Source organism: Barbus barbus (genome assembly GCF_936440315.1).
Source record: "Barbus barbus genome assembly, chromosome: 19".
Lineage (NCBI taxonomy): Eukaryota > Metazoa > Chordata > Actinopteri > Cypriniformes > Cyprinidae > Barbus > Barbus barbus.
In genome coordinates this window covers 27486744-27514739 of record NC_136747.1, presented here as the reverse complement: position 1 = coordinate 27514739, position 27996 = coordinate 27486744, and positions in this window count along the sequence as shown.

Below are 27996 nucleotides of genomic sequence, written 5' to 3'. Positions count from 1 at the left end.
TAAGGGTGCTTTCACATCTGTAGTTCGGTTCATTTGGTCCAGACCAAAGGCAAAAAATTATACATTGTATCTATTTTTAGCCATTTTGGTTCCTTTTCACACCACACTGTTTGCTCTGTTCCGAACCATCTGAAACAAACCAAAATGTAGTCACGTGACAACATCCGCTTCACTTGTTGGCTAGATGTGTCTTTGAACGCATTCCCTAAACTGCTTTTCGATTGGTCAGAAAGAGCGTGCGGGAAAATTCCAATGGTGCTCCCAGAAGTAAACAAAGACAGGAGTAAAATGCAGCAGACAGCACACTGCTATTTTGAGGCTCCCCACCTCCTCATAACCCCAAGTTTGTCCGGGACCTGCCATGCTAAACTGCAAACTGTCAACAAACACTTCCTCATCCTATAATGCACAGCGCAGCTGACTACGGCTGCTGGTTTAGTCCAAAAATGCGCAGTTCTTTTTGCGGCTCGGTCTGTTTAAGGTCGGATCGTGTTCTCACCACAAACGAACCGCTCCAGGGTTCGTTTGAAAGCGTACCGGGACCACCTCTTCAAGGAGGTCTCGGTACGCTTGTTTGGTCCGCTTTTGGTGCACACCCGAGTGCGATTGCTGCTTTCTCACCTGCCCAAACGAACCGCACCAAGAGGGAAAACGAACTCTAGTGCGATTCAACCGAGCTAAATGAGGCAGGTGAGAAAGCACCCTAAATTGTGACATATGCTCTCAACGTCAAATGCAGAAATGCTAATTCATGCGTTTATGACCTCAAGGTTAGACTATTGTAATGCTTTATTGGGTGGTTGTTCTTCACGCTTGATCAACAAACTACAGCTGGTCCAAAATGCAGCATCTAGAGTTCTTACTAGAACCAGGAAGTATGACCATATTAGCCCGGTTCTGTCAACACTGCACTGGCTCCCTATCAAACATCGTATAGATTTTTAAATCTTGTTAACTACTTATAAAGCCCTGAATGGCTTAGCTCCTCAGTACCTGAGCGAGCTCTTATCACATTATAGTCCTCCACGTCCGCTGCGTTCTCAAAACTCTGGCCGTTTGATAATACCTAGAATATCAAAATCGACTGCGGGCGGCAGATCCTTTTCCTATTTAGTGCCCAAACTCTGGAACAATCTACCTAACGCTGTTTGGGAGGCAGACACACTCTGTCAGTTTAAGATCCATTTCTTTTACCTGGCTTACGCATAACATACTAACACATGATATCTGTAATTCAAATCCGTTAAAGGATTGTTAGGCTGCATTAATTAGGTCAGTCGGAACCGGGAACACTTCCCATAACACCTGATGTACTTGTTGCATCATAAGAAGAATGGCATCTACGCTAATATTAGTCTGTTTCTTTCTTATTCCGAGGTCACTGTAGCCACCCAGATCCTGTATCCAGATCAGATGGTCACTGCAGCCACCCAGATCCAGTCTGTAGAGACCTAGAGACGACCTCTACAGCCATGAATGTCAGCGGAGACCAGGACAACTATATGAGCCCCAGAGACAGATCCCCAGTGAAGACCTTGTCACCTAGATGGCCATCGGGACAAGACCACAGGAACCAGATGAGTCTTCAGCACAATCTGACTTTGCTGCAGCATGGAATTAAACTGCTGGTTTTGTCTGGCCCCCCGACTGCGCCTGGTTTCTCCCAAGGTTTTTTTCTCCATTCTGTCACCGATGGAGTTTTGGTTCCTCCTTGCTGTTTTCGTCTCTGACTTGCTTAGCTGGGGACACTTAGTTTCTAGCGATATCATCGACTTGATTGAACAGATACATTTTAAACTGAACTGAGCTGGATGATGACATCCCTGAATTCAATGACGAACTGCCTTTAACTGAAAATTGAGTGTTTGCTATTGTCTTTTTGCACTATTGACACACTATTTTCCTATTTGATAGTGTAAAGCTGCTTTGACACAACCTGTATTGTTAAAAGCCCTATATAATAAAGGTGACTTGACTTGACTATGGGGATTGTGGGGCTGCCTGGATTTCTGCCTACACTGCGGGTCTCAAACACTTCTATACGGTAGCCGAGAGAGCTCAATGCGCTGCAACTTCAGAAAACACATGCAAATAGAAAAAGCACCAGTAAATCAAGAAAACATCTTCATCAGTTTGACAGCAGGGGCCTGTTTCATAAAACAAGTTTACCAAATAAACCAGGCTTATTTCAGTAATTCAGACTTATTTTCACTTGATTTAGTTTCTGAAAGCAAAATTACCATAGCTCAAGCTCAGTCACTGTGGCAACTTATGCTGAGAAACTAACATGGTCAGGAGCAGGCTAACTGCCAGGCTAAGCTGAGCTCCTCTAACACTGACCAATAGGAACTCATCGATATTACCACTGACTCTCTCACATACAGTTAGTTGACTTTATTATTAGTACAAACATAAAAGTATACAGAAAATACACCTTAAATAATCAAATACATAAAGTAGGCTACAACCAACTGTATTTAATGTATTGTGCCCAAAATGCAATGACCTTTTTTTTTTTTAAAGATATATGAAAACGTAACTCTGATTTTATGACAGCTGTGCCTTTTATGTTTATAAGAACAAAACTTTACAATCTAAAATTGCTCTTTAAAGCATTAAAAACACTAAATTAAAGTTAATTAAAATTCAAATAAAAAACAGAAATCAGATTACATTTGAGGTATATGACTGTATTAGCCAGCTAACATTTGATTTACAGTTACTGCTATCATAAAATTACACTTATATGTAGGATTAAAATTCTATGTCACATTTAATGTCCGACAACAAATATTTTAGCAGAATGTATATTTTATTCAGAATTACTGCGCTAGTAGGCCTACTCTACTGCGCTCTGTCTGTGCAGCAGCAAGCCTCGCTCACTCCTGACAGCAAAATGAATATATTTGCATGACTTTCTAACATTTACAGATAAAAATGTATACATGTGCCATGTCAGTTATTCACTGAGGAAAACACAATGTCTCAAATGCATTAAACAGCACAAATATTTGCTGTTTGCCGTGGTGGATCGATCTGGGGCCCGTTTCAATAAGGAGGTTCAACCAACTCGGAGTTTAAACTTGAACTCTGAGTTGACTTACTCTGAGATGGGAAACTCTGAGTTTTCGGTTACAGAACAGCTGAACTGAGTTAGTTAACTCAACTCTAAGTAGGTTGACTCTGAGTTAAGCGCGTGCACCATGATCAGCGGATGGAAATAGCTCCTGCCAAAAAGACTTCAGCGTGCGTACTTCCGTCAATGCGTAACATTAATTCTTAATAACTATCTATAATTTAATAACTGTTATAATATCAGAAAATGGCCACAAAAAATAATAATAATAAAATTAAAAAAGGAAAAAAACAGAAAAAGAAACAAGAACGTGGCAGCAGCTAAAAATGAAATATAAAAACAATTCAATCATGGTAAAGCTTTAAACATGAAAGGTTCATGGGTGTGGGCTAAATGACTTTACAGACATTAAACATTCAAATATCATTCAATGTCTATTTCAATGTGCTGCAGCTTTTTCCACATAGTCTAACACTCTTTTCACATAATTAAATATTCTCTAATCCAACCTGTTACATTTCTTAATTAGAGTAATAAAATTAAGTACTGACTTGTCGACAGCAAGAAGGCAGAGGGAGAACCTGCACCAGAACCACTGACAGATGAAGAGGAGATTTCTAAAACTTTTGCTTTTGTATTAGGAAATAAAGATGACCAAAAAAGTTTGAATAATTTGTTTATTTAACAGCTTTGGTGGTGGTTACGGCTCATAGGCTACTACCCCACCATCTGGCATCCTTCCATTTCATACAGTAATCAGTTTCAGAAGATGCGATGGTGGGGATATGCTTGTCATCAATGCATCCAACCACACTGGAAATCCTGAAGGAAATTCTGATTATTTCGGGTTACTTCCACAGGTCACAGAAAGATGTTATCAAGTGAACATCATTTATCAGATTAGCCTCATTTAAACCCATTGCTACACCACTGACCTACAGTCTTGTGAAAACTCCTCTTTGACGGATTTGTGCCCAGGAAATAATTCTCAGAAAGAGCGTGAGAGCGATGCACACTTTCCTTAAAATCTGCATACAGGACGTATAATGTGCTCTGCATCTCCGATGTTTTAAAGAAAACTACCATTTAAAATGGTACTGCTCAAATAAATATGCACATGAATACGGTGTAAAAATTATATAATAACATAAATAATAGGCTATAAGGTATTTAGTCTTGTTTCCATGAAGGGAAAAAAATATTTAAGTGATTTTTTTTTTTTTTTTTTTTTCAAATTATCTGGCAATGGGGTAATAAATTAAAAAATAACCTATTCTTGTTTCCGTTTGCATTAAGATTATTTTTTCTTACCCTATGGAGAACAATTTTATATTTTAACAAGACTAAATATCTACACTGTAAAAAGTGATAAGTTGACTTTAAAAAATTAAGGAAACCTGTTGCCTTAAATTTATCCTCATTTATCCTTTTCCTCAGGAAACTGATTAATGTAACATAAAAATACTGTAAATATTTATATATTTTGCTATTGTATTGTGGAGTGACACTTTCGTAAACTTATAAATAAATAAAAATAATACAATAAAAAATAAGGTCATATAGATAATAACACAGTCTCGGAGGTAAGAAGTGGATTATATTTGGCATGTTAACCAGCTAAAACCTACGAGATTTATCTTTTTTAGTAAGCACTTGGGTTGTTGCTATGTTAAAATGATTTAGTTTTACATTTTTATGATTTAATTATTAGCTTTTCATTAAACTCACAAACACCTAGTTCCTTTACAAAGTTTGGAAAACCTTGACGTAATGTAATGGAAACTGAAATGTAATTTTTCGGGATTCTTTAATGAATAGAAAGTTCAAAAGAACAGCATTTATTTGAAAGAGAATTGTATTGTGACATTATAAATGTCAATTTCATGCATCCTTGCAAAATATAAATATTTTCTTAAAATATTACTAAACCCCAAATTTTCTAATATAATGTAATATTATAATATAATACTATATAATTGGCATTGAAGAGCTGTTTAATTATGGCTGTATTTATATGGTTTAGATTGTGACATTTTTGAATTTGACATGATATTATACTAAAAAGACCTTATGTACGCAGCCAACTGAACAAAACAGCACCATTATTATCTCGAGCTGCTCATCTCCAGCCGAGCCGACCTCAACAGCAAGGTCAGTGAGTCCTGCGAGAAAAACCCTCTCCACCTCACAATATGTCAATTAATAGCCTCTTACAACACAAGTAACAAATGCTTAAAAGTAACACATAAAGTTCTAACTGTCAAATGTAGCAGAAATGTTACAATGTAGCCTAACAGAATTAGTTACTAAGTAAAACAACAACATAACATGGTACTTTCATAAATAACATTCACTATCAATGCCAAACAGTATTTTCTATTTTCAGTTTTCATTTTAATTAAGATTAAGTTCTAGTTTGACTAATTGTATGTGCTTTTGTTATTTATATTGCCATTTAGTTTAATTTTTTCCATTTTAGGTTTAATCATTTTATGTGCGTTCGTCAGTGTTAGCTATGTTTCCAGTTAGCTTTTTTTTTTTTTTTTTTTTTTTTTTGTAGTAATTGTATGTTTTTGTCATTTTTTTTAAGCAAACAAAGCAATACAGACAGATAAACAAAGAATACAAAAACAAGCATGTTTTTTATATTCAATTAATTTTTTTGTTTTGGTAAATTTATATGTTTGTCATTTTATTAATTTTGTGTAATTCTATTTTATTTTTTATTTATTTTTATTTTATTTTATTAATTATTTTATTTCATGTGTTTTTGTCTTTTTTTTTTTTTTATCTCTGTTTAGCTTCAGTTTTAGTTTTAGTATAGTACTTTAACTTATCTTATTTCAATCATTTGCCAAGGCAACAATTCTACTTTTCAATTAAGTTTGTATTTTTTAGCTAATATTTATATTGTATTTTTATTTCAGCTTTTAATCACCAAAATGTTTTTAAATAGTTTTCATATTAATAAACGATATCAACACTGGCATGAATACAGACTTCTGGTGTGTTATTGCATTGCTGTGGCTCAAGGTGGCGCTAGAGAATCCTTCAGATGTCTGGGTCATTACAGCAGATGTGTTGTTATTCAGGAAGCTGCTGTGATCATGTCAGATCTGTCTGACAGCAGCTGGACGTGTTGCTGATATTAATGTGAGGTGCTGATTGTGTTTTTCAGAGGTGCTAAAGCTGATTTGACGTTACAGGACGCTCACAGAAACACAACTCTGCATCTGGCCTGCAGTAAGGTACCGAACACACGCTCACACACTGATTTACACCAACACACATGATAGTCTCACACAGTCGCACCGCTAGGAATTCTGGGCCCCTTGCACTGATATTGCTATGGGGCCCCCCAAAGAATGTCGTTCTGGGCCCCTTTCAACCTCTGGGCCCTGTGTCTCCCTTTTCAGTCCTGTATCTGCTCTTTGCATTCATTGTCCTCCTCATCATCTGAAGATTGAAAGCTGTTTCCTTCTGGCTCGTGACGGGCTGACGGTGCACATACGAGAGCTGCTCTAAAGGAGCCAGTGTCAATAAACATTTAAAATCACAGCCTGTGATTTTTCTTTATGCCAAAAATCATAGTAACTTAATGGGATATTAAGTAAAGGTCATGTTCCATGTAGATATTTTAGAAATTTCTTATCGTAAATGTATCAAAACTTTGATTTGTTTGTGTATCAAAAATTTTTGATTAGTAATATGCATTGCTAAGACCTTCATTTGGACAACTTTTAAAGTGGTTTTCTCAATATTTAGATTTTTTTGCACCCTCAGATTCCAGATTTTCAAATAGTTGTATCTCAGCCAAATATTGTCCTATCCTAGCACATCAATGGAAAGCTTATTAGATGATGCATAAATCTCAATTTAAAATTGAAAAATTGACACTTAAGACTGGTTTTGTGGTTCAGGGTCAAATTTGTGTTTTTTAAAAAAATTGTTTTGAATTTTATTTAATTTAGCTTGCTCTACTAAAATAAACTGAAATAAAAATGAATGAAAAAAATAAAAAATACAAATGTAAAATTATTGAAACGTTAAAATGAAAAGGAAAATATAAAAATAAAAGCAAATTAAAAATATTAATAAGTATAATAGCTTCGCAATGCTAAAATAACATGGCAAAATACCAAAAATAATAAAAACATTTAATAAAAAAATACAATCTAATTTTCCCTTCTTAGAGAAAATATATAGATTTCTTTTGCATTAAAATGACCAAAAGTGACAATAGTTTTGCAATTAAAAAAATAAATGACATTTAAAATACATTTAAACAGAAAATGGTTATTCTGAATTGTAATAATACAATTACAAAATACAAATTTTGCAAAATCTAAATTCACAATGTTACTGTTTTACTGTACTTTACTGTTTTACTGTACTTTATGAACAAATGCAACCTTGGTGAGCAGAAGAGATTTCATTCAAAAACAAAAAACAAAAAATGTTGAGGTTTGTCGATTTGTTTGTCGATTTTTTCTCAATAATAAAATAATTTAAATAATAATAACTTTATTATGCACTCCAACTTTGACTTGTTACATCCATGCACTGATTGTTTCTTATTTTTATTTAATATTTCTATATAATATATTTATTGTTATATATTTATTTTCTCAATTTCATGTATCATTTTACCACATTTAGCGTTCCATATTTAAATATTAAATGTACTAAATATGTTTTTAAATACTGTTAATGCTCAAATAGCTTATGAGCAAATCATGATGACAAACTCAACGATTCAGACTCAGAAACGTACTGACAACACACCTTGTCCCGCCCCTCAGTGTCTTAAACTAAGGCCTCATTGGCTGAAAGGTGACTATATGCTAATAGGGTCTGATATAATGCCACAGAAATGGCCCACACTACAGTCCAGTTTGTTTATTAGGCACCAAACTTTCAGAGAAAAATGCTACTTAATAGCTAAAATAATTAATAAATGTCATTTTTATGATTTAATATCTAAAAGTTAATCTCATAATATTGCAACGCATATTATACTTAGAACACATATAGATATATTGCTCCCTGTATTTCGTATTGTATTATTATATCAATTAATATTTATGAATAATTAACCTAAAGTTTACTAATGTTTATCATGTTTATGTAAACACTGTTTTGAAAATGATAAAATGCCACAAAAATGAGATCTGTATCACTTAAGTATAATTTGCAAATTTGTGCATTTTTTATTTAATTAGGCATAATTTACATATTGTAACTGTTTAAATGGGTGAAACCACAACTTTAATGCTATTGAGTGTTCGGTAAAGATGATAATCCAATAATCTTCTCTAAAGTTAAAAACGTGTTGCTCCCTGGCCTGATTATTTCTCCTGAGATACAGTACATTAGTATGTCCTCTCCATACATTTGCATGCATTTGTATAAAATATGTAAACATATAATAAACAAAAGCGCATTGTTGTTAATGGACTTCCAGGTGACATTATGTCACTCGTAAATTATATTCCATTCTATTGGTTGATGTGAGGCATGATTTTCATACTTCATAACATAAACCAGAGGTCACCAAACTTGATCCTGGAGGGCTGATGTCCTGCAGAGTTTAGCTCCAATCCTAATCAAACACACCTGAACCAGCTCCTCGAGGTCTTGCTTGGTATTCTTGAAACTTCCAGGCAGGTGTGGTGAGGAAAGTTGGAGCTAAACTTTGCAGGACACCGGCCCTCCAGGACAGAGTCTGGTGACTCTGAGAGACATATAAATAAACATTGGGAACCTTTTGTACATTAGCACTTTCCTCTCAATATATTTGCATGAATTTGTATAAAAATATTTATAATAAACAAAAGCACATTGTTAACGGACGGGTCATGCGTCACTCTTAAACCGCTTGGTTGACATGAGCTCCATCTTCACAGGTATATTCCTCGTACTTCATACTGTAGACATATACAGTACATACAGCCTACTTACATATATACAGTCCCTTCCATAAGTATTGGAACAGTTAAGACAAAATTGCTCTGTTGACTGTGGAGTCAAGACATTTGCAAATATGATTAAAAGATGAATATGAGACAAAACTACAGAATGTCACATTTTATTATTAGCCGTTTCAACACATCCATGTTCTACCAAATAAAAAGAACAGCACTTTTAGAGTTCATCCCACTCATTGATGTGAGCATAAGTATTGGGACAGTTGAACATAAGACAGATATAAAAGATTAAAAGCTATTATTTAGTTGCAGATCCCTTGCATACAATCACAGCAGTGAGTCTGTGACCCATAGACATCACCAGACTCTTGATCTCATCCTTTGACATGCTTTTCCCAGCCTTTAATGCAGCCAATTCCAATTGTTGCTTGTTTTGGGGAGTTTCTGCCTTTACTCTCCTCTTCAGCTGGTGAAATTCATGTTCAATCATATTTAAATCTGGAGATTGACTTGGGCAATCTAAGACTTCCCATTTCTTTGCTCTTATAAATTCCTTGACTGAACTGGCAGGGTGTTTTGGGTCATTGTCCTGATGCAATATGAAGCACTTCCCAATGAATCTGGTGGCATTTCCTTGAATATTGGTAGGCAAGATGGTTTTGTACCCTTCCAAATTCATTCTGCTACTGTCATCATACATTAAGTCATCAGTAAAGTTGAGAGGGCCTGTTCCAGAGACAGCCATGCATCCCCATGCCATGACACCACCTCCACCATGCTTTACAGATGAGGCTGTATGCTTGGGTTCATTTGTAGTTCCCTTTTTTTCTCCACATTCTTTGTCTCATAAACACAGTTCCAAAACTGTTCTGGCTCACCTTTGTGCTTTTTTGCAAACTCTAATCTTGCCTTTCTATTTTTGGTGCTGGTCAGAGGTTTGCATCTTGCTGTGTAGCATCTGTAATTCTGTGTCAAAGTCTGCTGAGGACAGTAGATTGTCAGAGCATCACCCCAGCTTTCTGGAAGTTGTTGCTGATTTTACAGACACGTCTTTTAGGATTCATTTTCACAGCTTTTATGATTTGTCTGTCATCAACTACTGTTGTTTTATCAGCTGATCAGGTCGTTGTTGGTTGCTGGTGGTTTCCAAACTCTTGATTTCTCCATGCCCTTTGTTTTTGTTGTAGCTCTAATTGACTTCCTCTTTTCTTTTAGCATTCAAATTGCTTGCTTTTCTCTCAAAGTCAGCTCCCTCATCTTCATATAAATGCCTTTCTGATCTGGTATGTGATGGGAAAAGGAGTTGCACGAGTTTGACAAAAGCCGAAATCGAACTCGTATCAACAGCAGCTCGTATCTTTTTCTCTCTCCGCCACTGATTCTACAGAAATACACGGGTCTTCTGCAGAGCTGTTTATCACAGGCAGGCATTGGTGGCCAGAGTTAATGTAAATAGCCTCTGCTAACAAATTGGTCTATTTGTCCTTAGAGTAAATACACTCCATTTCTTTTTAGAGCAGTTTGCATCTGAATTTAATTCTGTTTGCTTAATTGAAATATTAATTCTAGTTATATATATATATAATTTATTTATATATTATATTACTGCAATATTAATATTATTATGTAATATCTTTGAAACAATGTATAAAGCGCTATAGAGATAAAGGTGACGTCATTTGACTTGATCGGAAAAGTGCCGTAGAGATTAAAGTACAATTTATGTGCATACAGAAAATTCACATACTATTCACAGTATTCACACAGCATACTGCAGTATAGTAGGAGTTGTATGATAGTATGCCATTTAGAACACAGCTTCTGTACTGATTTCAGTATACTTGAGTTATATTTACCAGATTCTGGCAAATATAGTAGGTCATCCGGGTATTTCATGCATACAGCAAATGTGCATACTATGAGCAGCATACATACTGGATGCTGCAGAAATAGTAAGAGTAGTATGATAGTATGTCATTTCGAACACAGCCTCTCACACTACACAGACTGTTACATATTACCCTGGACTGCATTTCCCATCATCCATTGCACTAAGTATACACAGCTGTCTCAATCACTCATTCACCTGAAAGCTATTACACTCACTATACACTCACTTTTTTCAATGCTTGCATGGCTATAACTCAAGAAGTTCTAAATATATTTTAATATCCTTTTAGATTTTGGTTTTTAACAAACATTTATTTTGATATCCTTAGTTTTAAAGTCCTGGATTGATTCCAGAGATTTTGGGATCTCAATATAGCTCCGCTAGTAAATTGTTAGTGGCCAAAAACCATGTGGTTCACTATGCATGCAGATGAAACTGTTTTTTCTTTTAAAGATAAACAGCTGAAAAACAAATCATGTTGAAACTAGAAAAATATATTGTGTCCCTCTATCAAAACAAATGCATGGAATATATATGGTTTAATCACAAGATCCCAAGACATCTCAATGCGGCTCCTTGTCCAAATAGTTGAATTTTACCTATTTTTAATGTTCGAAAACCAAGTTGGGTCACTTTGAAGCTTACAACAAAAAACAAAGAGGAAAAACTAAACAGCTGGCACCAGCACTCTTACAGCAGAGCCTGCGTGTATTTGGTGAAGCAAGTAAATGTTTTCTCAGCAGTTTCTTTAAATATGACAAGGGGCATCCCCATTCATGTTGTCTTGGTTCTTCTTCATCTTAGGAAGTTTTTCTTGCCACTGTCTACTCACTAGGGGCTTTAAAAAGCACCGTTTGTCTTCCTCTGCTCAGTAAAGATCATTGACTCTGCAGCAGACTTCATGGACTAAGCACAACTATCCAAGTAAATAGGTAAATTGTAGCAGAGTGATGTAAAAACTGAGCACACAGTTGTTGTTTTAGGATCATGATTAAAACTACTGATTCAGTGATACAGACCAGTACTAAAAACACTGCGATAATGGGAACAATATTCTTCTCCTTTTTTGGCAAACCGTCATTCAAAGTAACAAGCCATGGTCATTCAGTGTAACAGATAATATTCCTGTAAAAATGAAACAATATACTTATTTGTGATCATATTAAATTTATATTTTAAGAAGAGTCACTCTCTTACAAGAGCTTCTTGCTGACAAATGGGAAAAACCTAGTTGTTTGAAGGATAGTAGCAAAGATGCCTGGCAAGATTTGGTATATATGGTTTATAAACTGTTGTTAAACTGAATGACATTTTAGTGGGTGTCTTCTGTAAATCATGATAAAAATGTATGAATGTAAAAAAAGGAGGATAAACAGAAAAATGTAAAGCATTACACTTATAGTATTACTTTTATTTTTTTGAAAACCACTTTTTGTATTTGACTCTTTAACAGTAATGAATAACCAAAGAACAACATGTCTCTGTGTGTTGACCTTTAGAAATGTTATGGATATGATCGTTTATCTAATATGGAAATTTTCTTCCTTTTAGCAGGTTTCACATAGATCATTAGCAACTCATGAGTCATGACTAACCAGTTCAATGACAAAATGTTGTTTCGGCCACTGAATAACATTAAAAAAAAGGGTATTTTTTATTTCACAATTCTGATTTTATTTCCTCCTCCGAATTGTGAGATAAACTTTTAATTTAAAGTTATAAAGTCAGAATTGCCTTTTTTATTTTTTATTCAGTGCTAAAAATGTGCTTCCATCCTTTGCAGATAGAATATACTTTGAAAAGCCAAATTCCCTTAATAACTAAAAAAATAAATATGTATTGTATTGCTGGCTGAAACATCAAATTGATGTGAAAGATTACCATTTCATCACATCAAGTCCTGTTGTTTTTAAATACATCAATAAAACTACTTTTGCTTTGAAAATCTAAATAATTAATTAAATCTGACAATTTATTCAAGTGTGATTAAAAAATAAAAGTTGTCATTTATTCACCCTCATGTGTTTCCAGATCTGTATAACTTTTTTTTTTTTACTGTGGAATCTTGAAAAAAAAAAAAAAAAAAAAAATCAATACAGTGCAAGTCAATGGGATCCAAAGTTCTTGAAAATATATATTTTTGATTTTCCACAGAAGAAAGAAAAAGTCATATAGGTTTGGAATGACATGAGGTGAATAAATGACAGAATGAGTGAACTATCCCTATAAAGGGACGAAACTGACAAAACATAGTAAATGCATTCACTTCCATATTGCTGTAATATATCTCCGCCTATTACGAGGGTGTTGATTAAAGCAATATACTCAAATAAGCTCACCTCTGGCATTCACACTAACATCCATCTAGAGAACTGACAGACACAGAGAACTAACATCCATCGCAAACGGTAAATATGACTATTTTATTTATATACAAGCTATGTTTTCTAAGTGATTGTATTAGATGCGGTAATATTGGGATGTATCTTAGTTAATATTAGTATATAGAATGTGATTTTGAAAACATTTAAAAATGTGGAACATTCTAATTTAATTTCTTTATTTTCCCCATTTAAATCGTGAAAGACCTGAACATGGCTTCTAAAACTCAAATACTGCTACTGCTAGTGGCTGTAATGGTTGCAAACTATGGTCTTACCAATGGTGCAGCCAACAGCACCAGTTCAACTGGGGCATCTCTTTCACCAGCGGGGATCGTAGGGCTGCCTGGACTTCTGATCTACACTATCAGCTCCACTGTGCTCCTCAAAATCTTCCAGCTGATCTGATCATCAGCTCTCTCAGTGTGTCAACCTGCTAAAACCTATGGGATGCACCTGTGATGCACAAGTTTCTTGCACTTTTGTGTCAGCCTTTGTCAAATTACTGTCTTACATATACTGTACCTACTATTTCGTGCTCTTGAAAATATATATGTATGATCATGAAGTCTTCATATAAAGAATAAAAACAGAAAACTTTTGTTGGCTTTGCTGATATTTCTGAACAGCCTTCCACCTGCAGAACAGTTAAGGACAGTTGTTTATATATAATAATTAAAAAGGATATGTGTGTGTCGTGAAGGGATGGGCGTATGAGTAATTTTATGTTATGATAATGATATATACATATCACAGTATGGAAATAAGGTTGTTATTATAGCAACATTATAGATTCCATTGAAATGTCACAATTCTTGATTCCATTTTGGATATCACAGAAAGAAAATAATACTAGCTGAGTAAAAAGTTCCCAGTGCTTATTCAAGATACTGTGATAAAATAAGAATGAAGAAACTAATTACAAACAACAGGACAAATAAATGCAGCAGAACAAAAATACAAATCAAAATCAAGAGTGATTTAATTTTTTTCAGTTTTTACTCTTACTACCACAAAAATTCAAAGAGAAGAGAAAACCAAGCTTTTGGGAAAAGCAAGAACAGTCATCTTGTCATAAACCATTCAGACTTTGAGCTGGGGAGGTTGAGGCTGGGCGGTGTGTCTCAGGCAGCTACTGGTGTGTCGTCTGCATAGGGCTACAGTTCCCTATCACTTCAACAGCAAAATAATCAAAACCCACAAACACAACGACTGAGGAAATTAATATAACAAATGATAGGATAAAAATAAGCAACTATTTCCTTGTTTTTCATACTAAATTACTTTTACGTTCCCTCTTTCTCACACTCTATCAACCACAAAAATGCAGAAACATCACATGCAGCTTCTGGTCAGTGCTGACTTTAGTGATGAAATAGTTTTGCAACTAAAAATCTACATGACATTTCTCTCGCTTATCAATTCAGTGTGCTTTATTGGCATGGCAATTGTTACAATGGATTGCCAAAGCATAGTGTTTACACCGAATCTAGAACAGATATACGTTTAAAGAAAAAAGAAAGAAAAAAGAAAGAAAAAAAAACGCATGCATGTATATACTTCTACAAAGTAGAACAATTCAACATTTTAGAATTCATATATCCTCTCTCTCTGTGTGTGTGTGTGTGTGTGTGCGCGCGTTTTTGTGACAAATGAGGACATAAATTTGTATAATGACACAGGTATGACATAAGTATTACAAGGAGAAGGTGACATTTTTCAAAATGCTTATAAATCATACAGAGTGAGTTTTTTGGGGAGAAAGCAGTGTAGCTTTTGGACCAATCAGACACACAACTATTTGTTATATTTATATTTAACAAATAATCTCTTATGAACCCTCACCTAACCAAAGGGCCAACTATGAGTGTCTGTGGACCCTTCCCCTGAAATGCATCTAACACCTAAGAAAGGCAGAACAAGCCTCTGGTTCCATGGCAACCCATCTGATAACACTATCACTAGTTTATTGCTCAAAGGAATGCGAGCAGAGCAACTCACTTCATTTCACCTTAGTAAAGAGACATTATGCCATAAAAATGGACTCTTCTCTAATTAATTCATAGGAAAACCTTCCTTTGAATGAACACGCATATCTTCAGGTCATTGTGTATATTATTACTGTTCTTGTATGTTTTTGTGTATTTATACTGTTTTATGCATGCTTCTCACTATCACTAGTTAATATTACTTTAACTGTACCTTGTTTGGTATCTATCAATTTGTTTTCGGATGATCTAATTGAGAGTGAATATTACATGTTGATACCAATGCAACATATTAGTGTCCTAAGAATCTTTAGTAGTTTGTGCATTAAACCAGGCGAATTACCTATGCAAATTACCATGTTCAGAGACAAAGAGTCGTAAAACTTTCCCTCCAAAAGTCCAAGTTCAGTTCAGTTCAAGTTTATTTGTATAGCGCTTTTTACGATGCAAATCGTTGCAAAGCAGCTCTACAGGAAATTAAGTTTCCACAATATATTTATATATTGCAGAACCTTAATATATTTAACTTATGACAAAATTTGGTAGTTCTGTATGTTGTCTGAGCGTTGGCATCCTCTGTAGTCCTCTGAGGGGTTGGCATCATCTGTTCTCAGGTGTTCGGTCATCTCAGATCATTTAAGAGTTGGATCCAGACTGAAGCTTCCTGTAATTCCAGAAACAGAGAAAAAATAAAGACATAATTAGCATAGCTGCTGTTTCATCTAAGCAAAAATGATTTGTTCAACCCAAGCTAAAGAAGAATAATAATGCACATTTGATCAGATATAACTGCAGTACAAGATTATAAGATGCATTATGTGAATGCTTGGCTAAAGAGATGTGTCTTTAATCTAGATTTAAACAGATAGAGTGTGTCTGAACCCCAAACGTTATCAGGAAGGCTATTCCAGAGTTTGGGAGCCAAATGTGAAAAAGCTCTACCTCCTTTAGTGGACTTTGCTATCCTAGGTACTACCAAAAGTCCAGAGTTTTGCGACCTTAGGGAGCGGGTTGGATTGTAGCGTGGTAGAAGACGAGTTAGGTACACAGGAGCTAAACCATTTAGGGCCTTATAGGCAAGTAATAATATTTTGTAAATGATATGGAACTGAATAGGTAGCCAGTGCAGAGACTGTAAAATTGGGGTAATACGATCATATTTTCTTGACCTGGTAAGAACTCTAGCTACTGCATTTTGGATTATCTGTAGCTTGTTTATTGAAGATGCTGGACAACCAGCTAGCAGTGCATTACAATAGTCCAGTCTAGAGGTCATGAATTCATGAGCTAGCTTTTCTGCATCAGAAACAGGTAGAATGTTTCGAAGCTTGGCAATGTTTCTAAGATGGAAGAATGCTGTTTTTGTAACATGGGAAATATGATTTTCAAAGGACAAGTTGCTGTCTAATATAATCTATTATCTTAGATAGTTTAGAAGTTTCATCTGGTCTTGTGGAACAATGGCTAACAATGAAAACTAATCCCGTATTTTCTAATAATATTACCAAGGGGCAACATGTATATTGAAAATAGCAAAGGACCTAGGACAGATCCTTGTGGTACTCCATACTTTACTGGTGATAATTGAGATGACTCCCCATTTAAATGAACAAAGTGGTAGCGATCGGACAGGTAGGATCTAAACCATCTTAAAGCCTGCCCTTGAATACCAGTATAGTTTTTTAATCAATCTATGAGTATGTCATGGTCTATAGTGTCGAACGCAGCACTAAGATCAAGTAATAGTAGCAATGAGATGCAGCCTTGGTCTGAAGCAAGAAGTAAGTCATTTGTAATTTTAACAAGTGCAGTTTCTGTACTATGGTGAGCCCTGAAACCTGACTGAAATTCTTCATAGAGATAATTTTTTTGCAAGAAGGAGCACAATTGAGCAGACACAACTTTTTCCAAAATTTTAGACATAAACGGAAGATTTGAAATGGGTCTGTAATTTGCCAGTTCATTAGAATCTAGTTGTGGTTTCTTAATAAGAGGCTTAATAACGGCCAGCTTGAATGGTTTTGGGACGTGACCTAAAGATAACGATGAGTTAATAATATTGAGAAGCGGTTCTTCTGCTAGGTAACAACTCTTTCAGTAGTTTAGTGGGTACAGGATCTAATAAACACATTGTTGGTTTAGATGCACTGATAAGTTTATTTAGCTCTTCCTGTCCTATAGTTGTAAAGCACTGCAGTTTTTCTTTGGGTGCGATGAATGAAGCTGAAATACTAGACACAGTAGAATCTACATTTGATATTGTATTTCTGATGTTATCTATTTTATCAGTGAAGAAATTACCGTCATTACTATTAAACTGTGAGGGAATATTTAGATCGGGTGGTGTGTTTATTTGTTAGTCTAGCCACTGTGCTAAATAAGAACCTTGGATTGTTTTGGTTATTATCTATGAGTTTGCGGATATGTTCTGCTCTGGCAGCTTTTAGAGCCTGTCTATAGCTGGACATACTGTTTTTCCACGCAATTCTAAAAACTTCCAAGTTAATTTTTCTCCAATTGCGCTCAAGATTACGAGTTTCTTTCTTGAGAGAATGGGTATCACTGTTGTACAATGGCGCAGTACGTTTTTCTCTGACCTTTTTCAATTTGAGGGGGGCAACAGCTTCTAGTGTATTAGAGAATATAGTGCCCGTGTTGCTAGTCATTTCATCTAGTTCATGTGTATTTATGGGTACACAGAGCAGTTGAGATAAATCAGGCAGGTTATTTGTGAATCTGTCTTTGGTGGCTGGAACAATAGTTCTGCCCGGACGATAACGCGGAGCCATATAATTCATATCAGTAATACGCAGCATGCACGATACAAGGAAATGATCAGTAACATCATCACTTTGAGGTACGATATCTATATCGGTAAGATCAATTCCATGCGATATAATTAAATCTAGCGTATGATTAAAACGATGAGTGGGCCCGGTGACGTTTTGCTTGACTCCAAAAGAGTTTATTAGGTCAGTAAACGCAAGTCCTAACGCATCATTTGTATTATCAACGTGAATGTTAAAATCTCCGGCAGTTAGCACTTTATCAACATTAACCAATAGATCTGAGAGGAAATATGCAAATTATTTTAGGAAATCTGTATATGGCCCTGGCGGTCTATACACAGTAGCCAGAGCAAGAGACAGGAGAGACTTCTTTTGCATATCTAACAGTGTAACTGTCAGGAGTATGGACTGTTTTGTGTGTGTTTTGCTCCCCATGTGTTCCATGTGACCCAGTTTCTCCCTCATGTTGAGTGTTAATTTGATTCCAGGTGTGTCTCGTCTTCCTCCCTGATTACCCTGTGTTTAAAAGCCCCAGTCCTTCTGTTAGTGTCGGTCGGTTCTGAACGTCTTTCTCTGTGTTCCTGTGGTTCCTACGTGTGTGGACTATTAAAGATCGTGTTTGGAAATACTCCTCGCTCCCTTCTTCCTTGCTCCTAGTGAACTGTGACAGTAACATTAAGCAGAAGTATTTTGAATGAGTTAAATATCCTGTTTTCTGAGTAACATTGAGAATATCACTATATATTGTTGCAACACCGCCGCCACGACCAGTCTGACGGGGCTCATGTTTATAACAGTAGCTTGGTGGAGTAGACTCATTTAGACCAAAATATTCAGGTTTCAGTCAGGCAGAGTACATCAAAATTATTATCTGTGATGATTTCATTTACAATAACTGCTTTGGGTGCAAGAGATCTAATGTTTAGGAGCCCAAGCTTTAAAAATTGTTTTTGTTAATTTATTTTGTGTTTTTCTGGTTTAATCACGATCAGATTTTTTCTAGATCCTGCATTAAATTTATATTTTTACCTCACAATTCAGGGAACAGACACAGTCTGTATAGATTGGACAACGCAAGTACTTCTATCTTTTAAGTGATTAGAACAAAATTCATCATAGCAGTTATTTGAGAATTGGCTTACTAGTCAGATGGAGTGTAGCGTCCTGGAGAAGTTGTCCGACAGTAGTTCCGCTCCTACTCTGCTGGGGTGCAGGCCATCAGCACGGAAAAGCCTAGGACGCTCCCAGAAAAGATTCCAATTATTAACAAAGAGCAGTTTCTGTTCTTTACACCATGACAATAACCATTCTTTTAAAGCAAAAAGTCTACTGAACCTTTCGTGTCCTCGTCGATACGTGGGAAGCGGTCCTGACACGATGATCATCGTCGCGGGCGATGTGCTGCGTGCCGTCTCGATCAGGCTCCTGAAGTCCCTCTTCAGTGTCTCCATCTGCCGCAGCTTGGTGTCGTTAACCCCCGCGTGCAGCACGACAGCACCGATGCTCTCGACGCCCTTCAGGACGCCCTGAAGCATTAAGATACACTGATGCCTTTCACAAAAAGAGAGAGTCAACAAATCAGTGATGCGCCTGATTTGTTAGAGTATATCAACTCTAAGAAAGGATATTTCCTTGGCCACAGAAAACACTTTCCTATTAATGCATTAGAACATGTATCAAGGGTCAAAATCGTAAAGAGACATTTAATTTGCAAGGCAGAACCAGAAACTCATGTAATTTGTGCACACAACTTTTACTAACTAAACACTAACGCAAACTAAACACTAACAAACAAACAAACATACATACAATCACTCATACATGGGGAAAGGGCAAATGAGAGTTGATGTATGAAACCATCAGGAAACCAGAGAATGAAGATATGGAAAGAGTCAGTTAACCACCTGAATAAAACCATCAGCGCCGTTTATAATGGGCTCTATAGCTTATGCTAAACCTGTTTCGTTTAGTTAAATGTACGATAAATGCAATGCCTTTAGTCATTCAACGAGTGTCTGGATGCAATCTCGGATGAAAGTTCTGATGGTTTGAAGGTTTGGTGGTGTTGGAGTTCTTCAAGTTCTTCCAGGTTTGCAGGGAGATGAACTCCAAAAGATGTTATTCTGGCTCGGTGGTAATTGGGAGTTTCTTCACAGGTAGAAAGGGAAAAAGAGCTAAGAAAGAGAGCTGCTGAGATCCGAGGATCCTTGGTTGAATGGAAAGTCAAGGCCTGGCACAAAAGGGTCCAGAAGAGTTCTAGCTCACATCCTCCTCATCCTCTTAGGATCTAACAGAACTGCAGACTGGCAGGGGCGTCACTGATGTGAGAGCTTTATCTGCTATAGAGGTCACACCTCTGGGGTCAAAGGGCCAATGGAGTCCTGAACGCATGTATGCGCTGTTTTGTGACTGCGTGTTTTGAGTTTGAGCTCCATCAAGTTGATTCTTTATCGTCTATTTTCTATCTTAAAAAATATTTTTTACACTATCATTTTCGTTTCTATGACGTGTGAATAAATCCCCTATAGCATTCTAAAAAAAAAACAATCAGAGCGCCTTGTTATTGTCACGAGGCCGGGCTGCAGGTCTGCCCTTTCCCCACCAGAGGTCGCCAGCTCCCTTCCTCCCGGACTCTACACTCACATTGCACTCACCTGGATGATTACACGCGTCTCACACAATCAGTTCACTCACAGCTGATCCGGATCATCATGAACTATAAAGTGTCTCTGCACCCGTCTCTCTGTCTGGTTGCATTGTCTTATGTTTCATGTCTTGCCTGATCCTGCCTGTTAACCTGCCTTGTTTATGTTTTATATGTGTTTGTTGTGCCGTGTTGGCCTTTTGTTATATTAAAATATCACCTCACCTGCATTTGGACCCAGACCTCGTTTCTCCCGTGACAGAATGCAACCAGCAAACATGGGTCCAGCAGGGAGGCTGCTTAACATCCGCCAGGGAGACCGGAGCATGGAGGATTACGCCAGGGATTTTATTGGAGTGGCTCGGCAGGCGTTTATAGAGAAGACCTGTCTCATGGTTTTTTTCAGGGGGGGTTTAGCCGAGCCCTTCAAGTCCCTGGCGCCACTCTGGGACCCCGAGGAGTCGCTGGAGAACTACATCAACCTGCTCCTGTGGATGAGCGGCTCAGACTTCAGGGTGGAGTTAGCAGCGGAGACCGCCCCCGAGCCCGCCGTAGCGGCGGAGACCGCCCCCGAGCCCGCTCCCGAGCCCGCCGAAGCGGCGGAGACCGCTCCCGAGCCCGCCCCCGAACCCGCCGAAGCGGCGGAGACCGCTCCCGAGCCCGCCCCCGAGCCCGCCGAAGCGGCGGAGACCGCCCCCGAGCCCGCCGAAGCGGCCGCGAACAGCGCTCCCGAGGCGGCGGTGGCCGCGCACAATCCTCCCAAGCTCTGTGCCCTGCCGGCTCCACTCAAGTTCCCTGCTCTGCCGGATCCGCCCTGGCGTCCTGCTCGGCCTCTGTTGACAGGCCCTCTGCCCCCACACGGACCTGGCCCGCCATCCCTCCCCCTGTGTCACTGCTTCACCCCCCTCCAGGCTGTTAGATCTAGGGGAACGTCTGGAAGCCGTTCCTTAGAGGTGGGGTACTGTCACGAGGACGGGCTGCAGGTCTGCCCTTTCCCCACCAGAGGTCGCCAGCTCCCTTCCTCCCGGACTCTACACTCACATTGCACTCACCTGGATGATTACACGCGTCTCACACAATCAGTTCACTCACAGCTGATCCGGATCATCATGAACTATAAAGTGTCTCTGCACCCGTCTCACTGTCTGGTTGCATTGTCTTATGTTTCATGTCTTGCCTGATCCTGCCTGTTAACCTGCCTTGTTTATGTTTTATATGTGTTTGTTGTGCCGTGTTGGCCTTTTGTTATATTAAAATATCACCTCACCTGCATTTGGACCCAGACCTCGTTTCTCCCGTGACAGTTATCACTAGTTTTATTTTGATTTCTTAAGTCTGCTATTAGCTTATAGCCCGTTAGCATTGGCAGCGTGGCTGCCGCTAATCTCGCTTACATTGCTAATACTCTATTCACACACATTACCATTGTTTCACTGTTACTTGCTTAAATGGCGGATTTGTGTCTACCTTTGAGTGCAGGTGAGGACACATTCAAGCTGCATTCGGTGCAGCGGGAGCTGGAGGGCGTGGAGAAGCAGATCCGTCCTCACAAGTCCGGGATAAGTATACAGCACGATGTTTCTGGGCAGAAACATCGAGAACACGAGCACTGGGGAAAGGCCTTGGGCCTTGACTTTCCATTCAACCAAGGATCCTCGGATCTCAGCAGCTCTCTTTCTTAGCTCTTTTTCCCTTTCTACCTGTGAAGAAACTCCCAATTACCACCGAGCCAGAATAACATCTTTTGGAGTTCATCTCCCTGCAAACCTGGAAGAACTTGAAGAACTCCAACACCACCAAACCTTCAAACCATCAGAACTTTCATCCGAGATTGCATCCAGACACTCGTTGAATGACTAAAGGCATTGCATTTATCGTACATTTAACTAAACGAAACAGGTTTAGCATAAGCTATAGAGCCCATTATAAACGGCGCTGATGGTTTTATTCAGGTGGTTAACTGACTCTTTCCATATCTTCATTCTCTGGTTTCCTGATGGTTTCATACATCAACTCTCATTTGCCCTTTCCCCATGTATGAGTGATTGTATGTTTGTTTGTTTGTTTGTTAGTGTTTAGTTTGCGTTAGTGTTTAGTTAGTAAAAGTTGTGTGCACAAATTACATGAGTTTCTGGTTCTGCCTTGCAAATTAAATGTCTCTTTACGATTTTGACCCTTGCTACATGTTCTAATGCATTAATAGGAAAGTGTTTTCTGTGGCCAAGGAAATATCCTTTCTTAGAGTTGATATGAACTTGCACTGAATGTTCGCTGGACGGATAGATCAGTTGATGGCAATTTAATTCTGCTACAGTTATTACTGTCAGCCGATATAAATATTTGTAATTAATCATAATTAATTGTAATTATTTATATAAAATTCCCTTTTGAGCTCAAATTTGCTACAGCAGAAATGCTCAGTTTCCTGTGAGGGCAAAGTTTAGGTGTAGGGTTGGTGTAGGGCAATAGCACATACAGTTTATACAGTATAAAAAACATTATGCCAATGGGATGTCCCCACTTTTCACAAAAACAAACATGTGTGAGTGAGTGAGTGAGTGAGTGTGTGTGTTTGTGGGCGCATTTGTTGACTCTCCCTTTTTGTGAAAGGCATCAGTGTATCTTGATGCTAGTAAGATACGATCTCTGTTTTTCCCCTAATAAATATTGTAGTTGTGTTTTATTGTTTAACCCTTTGAGGTCATTTGCAAAGTATTTCAAATTCTGGGTAATTTTTTTTTCTTCATAGGAATGAAGTGGTGAGGAAGTGTTGGTCTGTCTCCACGTCTCCATGGTTACAGTATGGGCAGATGCGGCTCTCTTTGGGATATCTGCCCGTCTCTATAGTAAGAGTATGATTGCTCAGTCTGTACCCTGTCATACATCTACTTAATTTGTAGTCTTTCACTGTACTCAGATATTCTACAGTGCTGTAGAATGCCCATGCTGTAATCTCAGTTTAGGGCAAAATAACATTCAAGTTTACTTTGGTATTGGTCTAATTCTGCCCTGCATGCATTGTTCGGTGTGTTGCTCTGTACTCTGAGGATACTCTTACAGAACTCAGCATGCAGGGCTTTAATCGGATTTTGTCCCATTTTTCAAATTTGTGATCAAATTCAGACCCCACACTTCACTGCCATATAATGCAATAGGTTCTATGACTGATTGGAATCTTTTGAGCCAGCTCCTGCTGGTATTTCAGTTTGGATAGATGTTTTTGATGGTGTAGAAGGCCCTTCTTGCTTTCTCGTTCAAGTTCATTCACAGCTAAATTTAGCTTACCAGTTGCCCAAGTTATGTGTAGTTTGTGGCATTTTCAATTTTGGTCATACCAAGGGTGAAATTGTCTCTTTCCCTGCCATCTGGATCCCTTCTGGAAAGCTAGTACTTTAGTTTTTGTTATTAATAGTCATGGCCCAGGTCTTAAAGAACTTTTGCAGGATGTCTAGGTTCTGCTGTAGACAGCAGGACCAGATAATCCACAAACAGCAAGATAGATTTTTTTAATACATTGTTTTTATAATATTGTGGCAGCCTGTATCCATCCAGTCAATCATGCTTCAGGTAAGTATAATCCATTTATTTCTATTTGTTGTTTCAACTCTCACAAAGCAACCTACCGCCATGCGGTTGGACAATTGTTTGTATTAACTGACAGGCATCTTAGGCTGACTACTACATCCCTTTAAGCAGGACCCTACAGCTAGTATTTAGATGCAGTGACCGGTATGCAACACTAGAGGTGGGTATCCAGCTTAAGGACAAAATGTATATGGCAGTCACAATTTGAATAAATTTGACATATATTCTACTCAGTTCGAACAGACAATTAAGGCAAAATTAAGATGGCTTTAACAAATATTGTATGCACCCACCCCACCATACCTGACTGCAGCAATCATCAATGCCAAACTGAATCGAAGACCTTTTGGAAATCTACATAGCAAGCAAATATATTAGTTTTCCTTTGGTTCATGTATTTCTCGATCAGGGTATGTAGTGTGAAGTTATGGTCTGATGTTCGATATTTGGGTAAAAATCCAATTTGACTTTTGCTTAAAGGGATAGTTCACCCAAAAATTAAAATTCTGTCATTAATTACTTACCGTCATGCCATTCCAAATCCTTAAGACTAGTGTTTTTTTGGTGACCTGTTTTAATTTTAGTTTTAGTCTAGTCTTTGTGTGAAGCTGTCATTTTAGTTTTTATTAGTTTTAGTCACGTTACTCTTTTTAGTCTAGTCAAGTTTCAGTCAACTAAAAGTCTGAGCATTTTAGTCTTATTTTAGTCAGAATTATCCATGACTATTTTCGTCTAGTTTTAGTCTACGAAAACTGATGACATTTAGTCTAGTTTTAGTCAATGAAAATGGAATTTTAGTCTCTTTTTAGTAATGAAATTCTATTTAACTCAGTCAATATAGTATAAGTACCTAGCTAGTAGTTTAGACGAAATCAAAATGTTCTTTTAGCCAAACCCATTTCAAACAAGGTTATCTTATTATATTATTGTTACCTATAGACTCAAGAATACATCCATTCCAGACAAGGAAGATGCTCTGAATTGAATTTACAACATTTATTTTACCAACCAAACACGTTAACATACGGTGGCCGAGAAGTGCAAAACAAATCATGATTCTGAAAACAAAATAACAAATTATAAACGCAAATGCAAATCTAAAAAACAAAATAACAATTCAGAAAACACAACAACAATTCCGAAAACATTATAACAATAAGAAAACACAATGACAAATCCGAAAACAAATTAACAAGTCAGAAAACACAACGACAAATAAGACAAACCAGTATTGTAGTAAAAAAAACAGTATGCAATAATAACGTATTGACTGTAAATTATAATTTTAATTCAAATTGATGCCACCTTATTGGTACAATAAAGCTCTCCCTACCCTAACCCTACCCAATACTTTATTTTCAACTTTTGGATTATTTCCTTAATTTTTATTGAAAATAAATGCCTTTTCGATGCGATACGAGATTTGAAAAGGAAGAAAAAAAAAGTTCAGCAAAAGGCAGACTCGAACCCGGTCGATCGCGTCCAAAAACACAATGGCACACGCTCTACCATCTGCACCACTAGAGCTGACGCTGTCAATGGTTGACTCTGCTTTTCTTCTTCTCGTTCTTCCTGTACGCCTTGATTGACAGATGTCTCATCCAATCAGCGATGAGTAATCTATTCCCAAACCAATGGCGCTGTCTCAAACTATACCTACCTCTTCCGGTTTGTCTGATTTGTAGTTGTGTTTTCTGACTTGTTCATTTGTTTTCTGAATTGTTATTTTGTTTTTTAGATTTGCATTTGCGTTTATAATTTGTTATTTTGTTTTCAGAATCGTGATTTGTTTTGCACTTCTCTGCCACCGTATTAACAGCATAAATGGCTGCCCACTGCTCCGGGTATGTGTTCACGGTGTGTGTGTGTTCACTGCTGTGTGTGTGCACGTTGGATGGGTTAAATGCAGAGCACGAATTCCGAGTATGGGTCACCATACTTGGCAGTATGTCACTTCACTTCACTTCACTTAACATGTTTGTTGTCATCTTCTAAATAATGCCACGAGTGGGGCTTGAGGAAGTGACGTTGCCTGCGTCTGCGCAGTGCGACCTGATGCTGCCCCAGAAGTAAGACACAGGAAACAGAAATACTGCAAAATAATAATAATAACGCAACTAAACGAGACAAAATAATGTTATAACATTTCATTTCGTCTCATTTTAGTCAACCAAAATGAAAAGACATTTTAGCATAAAATTTTTATTCATCAACAATATTGCATTATATATTTAATTATAGTCATCGTCACATGACCAGCATTTACGTTGCGTCTCGTCTCATTTTTGTCACGTGATAAAGGTTCGTTGATGACGATATTTAATCATAATTTTCGTTGATGAAAGCAACACTACTTAAGACCTTTGTTCATCTTCAGAACACAAATTAAGATATTTTTTATTGAATCCGAGAGCTCTCTGACCCTCCATAGACAGTTCATTTTTTGGTGAACTAACCCTTTAAGGCATTGTTCTCATTGAGGAAGTGTATGAGCCTTGCGTTTATAATGCTACAGAACAGCTTCCCCAGATACACACACTACAGGAAAAAGGTTGCATCTCGTTCAGTTAGTTATACAGTCCTTGTGTACCTTTCAACTGGCCTGACCTCCACTGTGTCCAGAAGCTGTTTAACCTGTTGCAGGGCAGGTATTGGCCAATTGTTTCCTGGTTGCTGCATTACAGACGGTGCAGGGCGAGCACACTAATGAAAGAAACTGTGGTTCAATGAGTCATTGGTGGAGAATCAGATTTTCAGAATTTTCAAGAAGAGGGAGGAATATAGGGAGCACATAAGAAAACATCTTTAGAACTTGCAAAAACAAAAACTAGACATTTTGAATCCAGCAGATGCAGTTGAGACATTGTGTTTTAGGCCACGTATGCTTCATACCCCTAATAATTGGCCAAAGTCACTTTTAGCAAATGTACTCATTTAAACCTTAGTAAGTTAATCAAAAACATTGACTACTCATCTTGCACTAAAATTTTGTCCAATCAAATACTCCCTGAAAATACCCTTGCATCTAACTGCTAAAAGTGACAAATTATGGTTCACATGATATGACATAATTTGTTTAGATGATCTTTTCCTGGACTCTGTTTTGAGAGCGATCGACCGATCTTCGGGGGAGCACCAAAGGATACAAGTGGTTCCCCACGAGAGGGTCCAGCCTGTTCCCTCGGCAGCTCCACAGGCTGCGCAGTGCCGGTGGAAGGAGGAGCCCTCGGAGGGGAATTCCTCACCGTCACCGTAAGACCAGTCCGGCTACTGTCAGAAGTGGCGCCCCCTCCGTTTGCTGCCAGGTGGAGCCCTAAATCTAGGCAGAGTCACGGGCACCCCGGCCCTTTGCAAGAAACGGCGTCTGGTCCGCAACTCCAAGACGGTCATTTTCCCGCAATGGGAGCATGACTCGTCCACGAAATCCGCCTCAGCATGATTAACGCCCAGACACGAGAGGCAGCGATCATGACCATCACCCGGCGCCAGGTAACGGCCGCATCCAGAAACGCACGGGTGGAAGGGCATCTTTAAAAAGACGCGTCTTTAAAAAGATGTTCCACCCGTTCATGCTCTTTCAGAGAAATGACTCTTTTAGTGTGCTGAAGCGCACAGGGGAGATGGCCGCTTGCAACACAATCAGGGGGTAGTGCAATCCACTCGAAAGGAAGCTGAAAATTGAGATGAACCTGAAAAAGATGACATGACTCCAGTC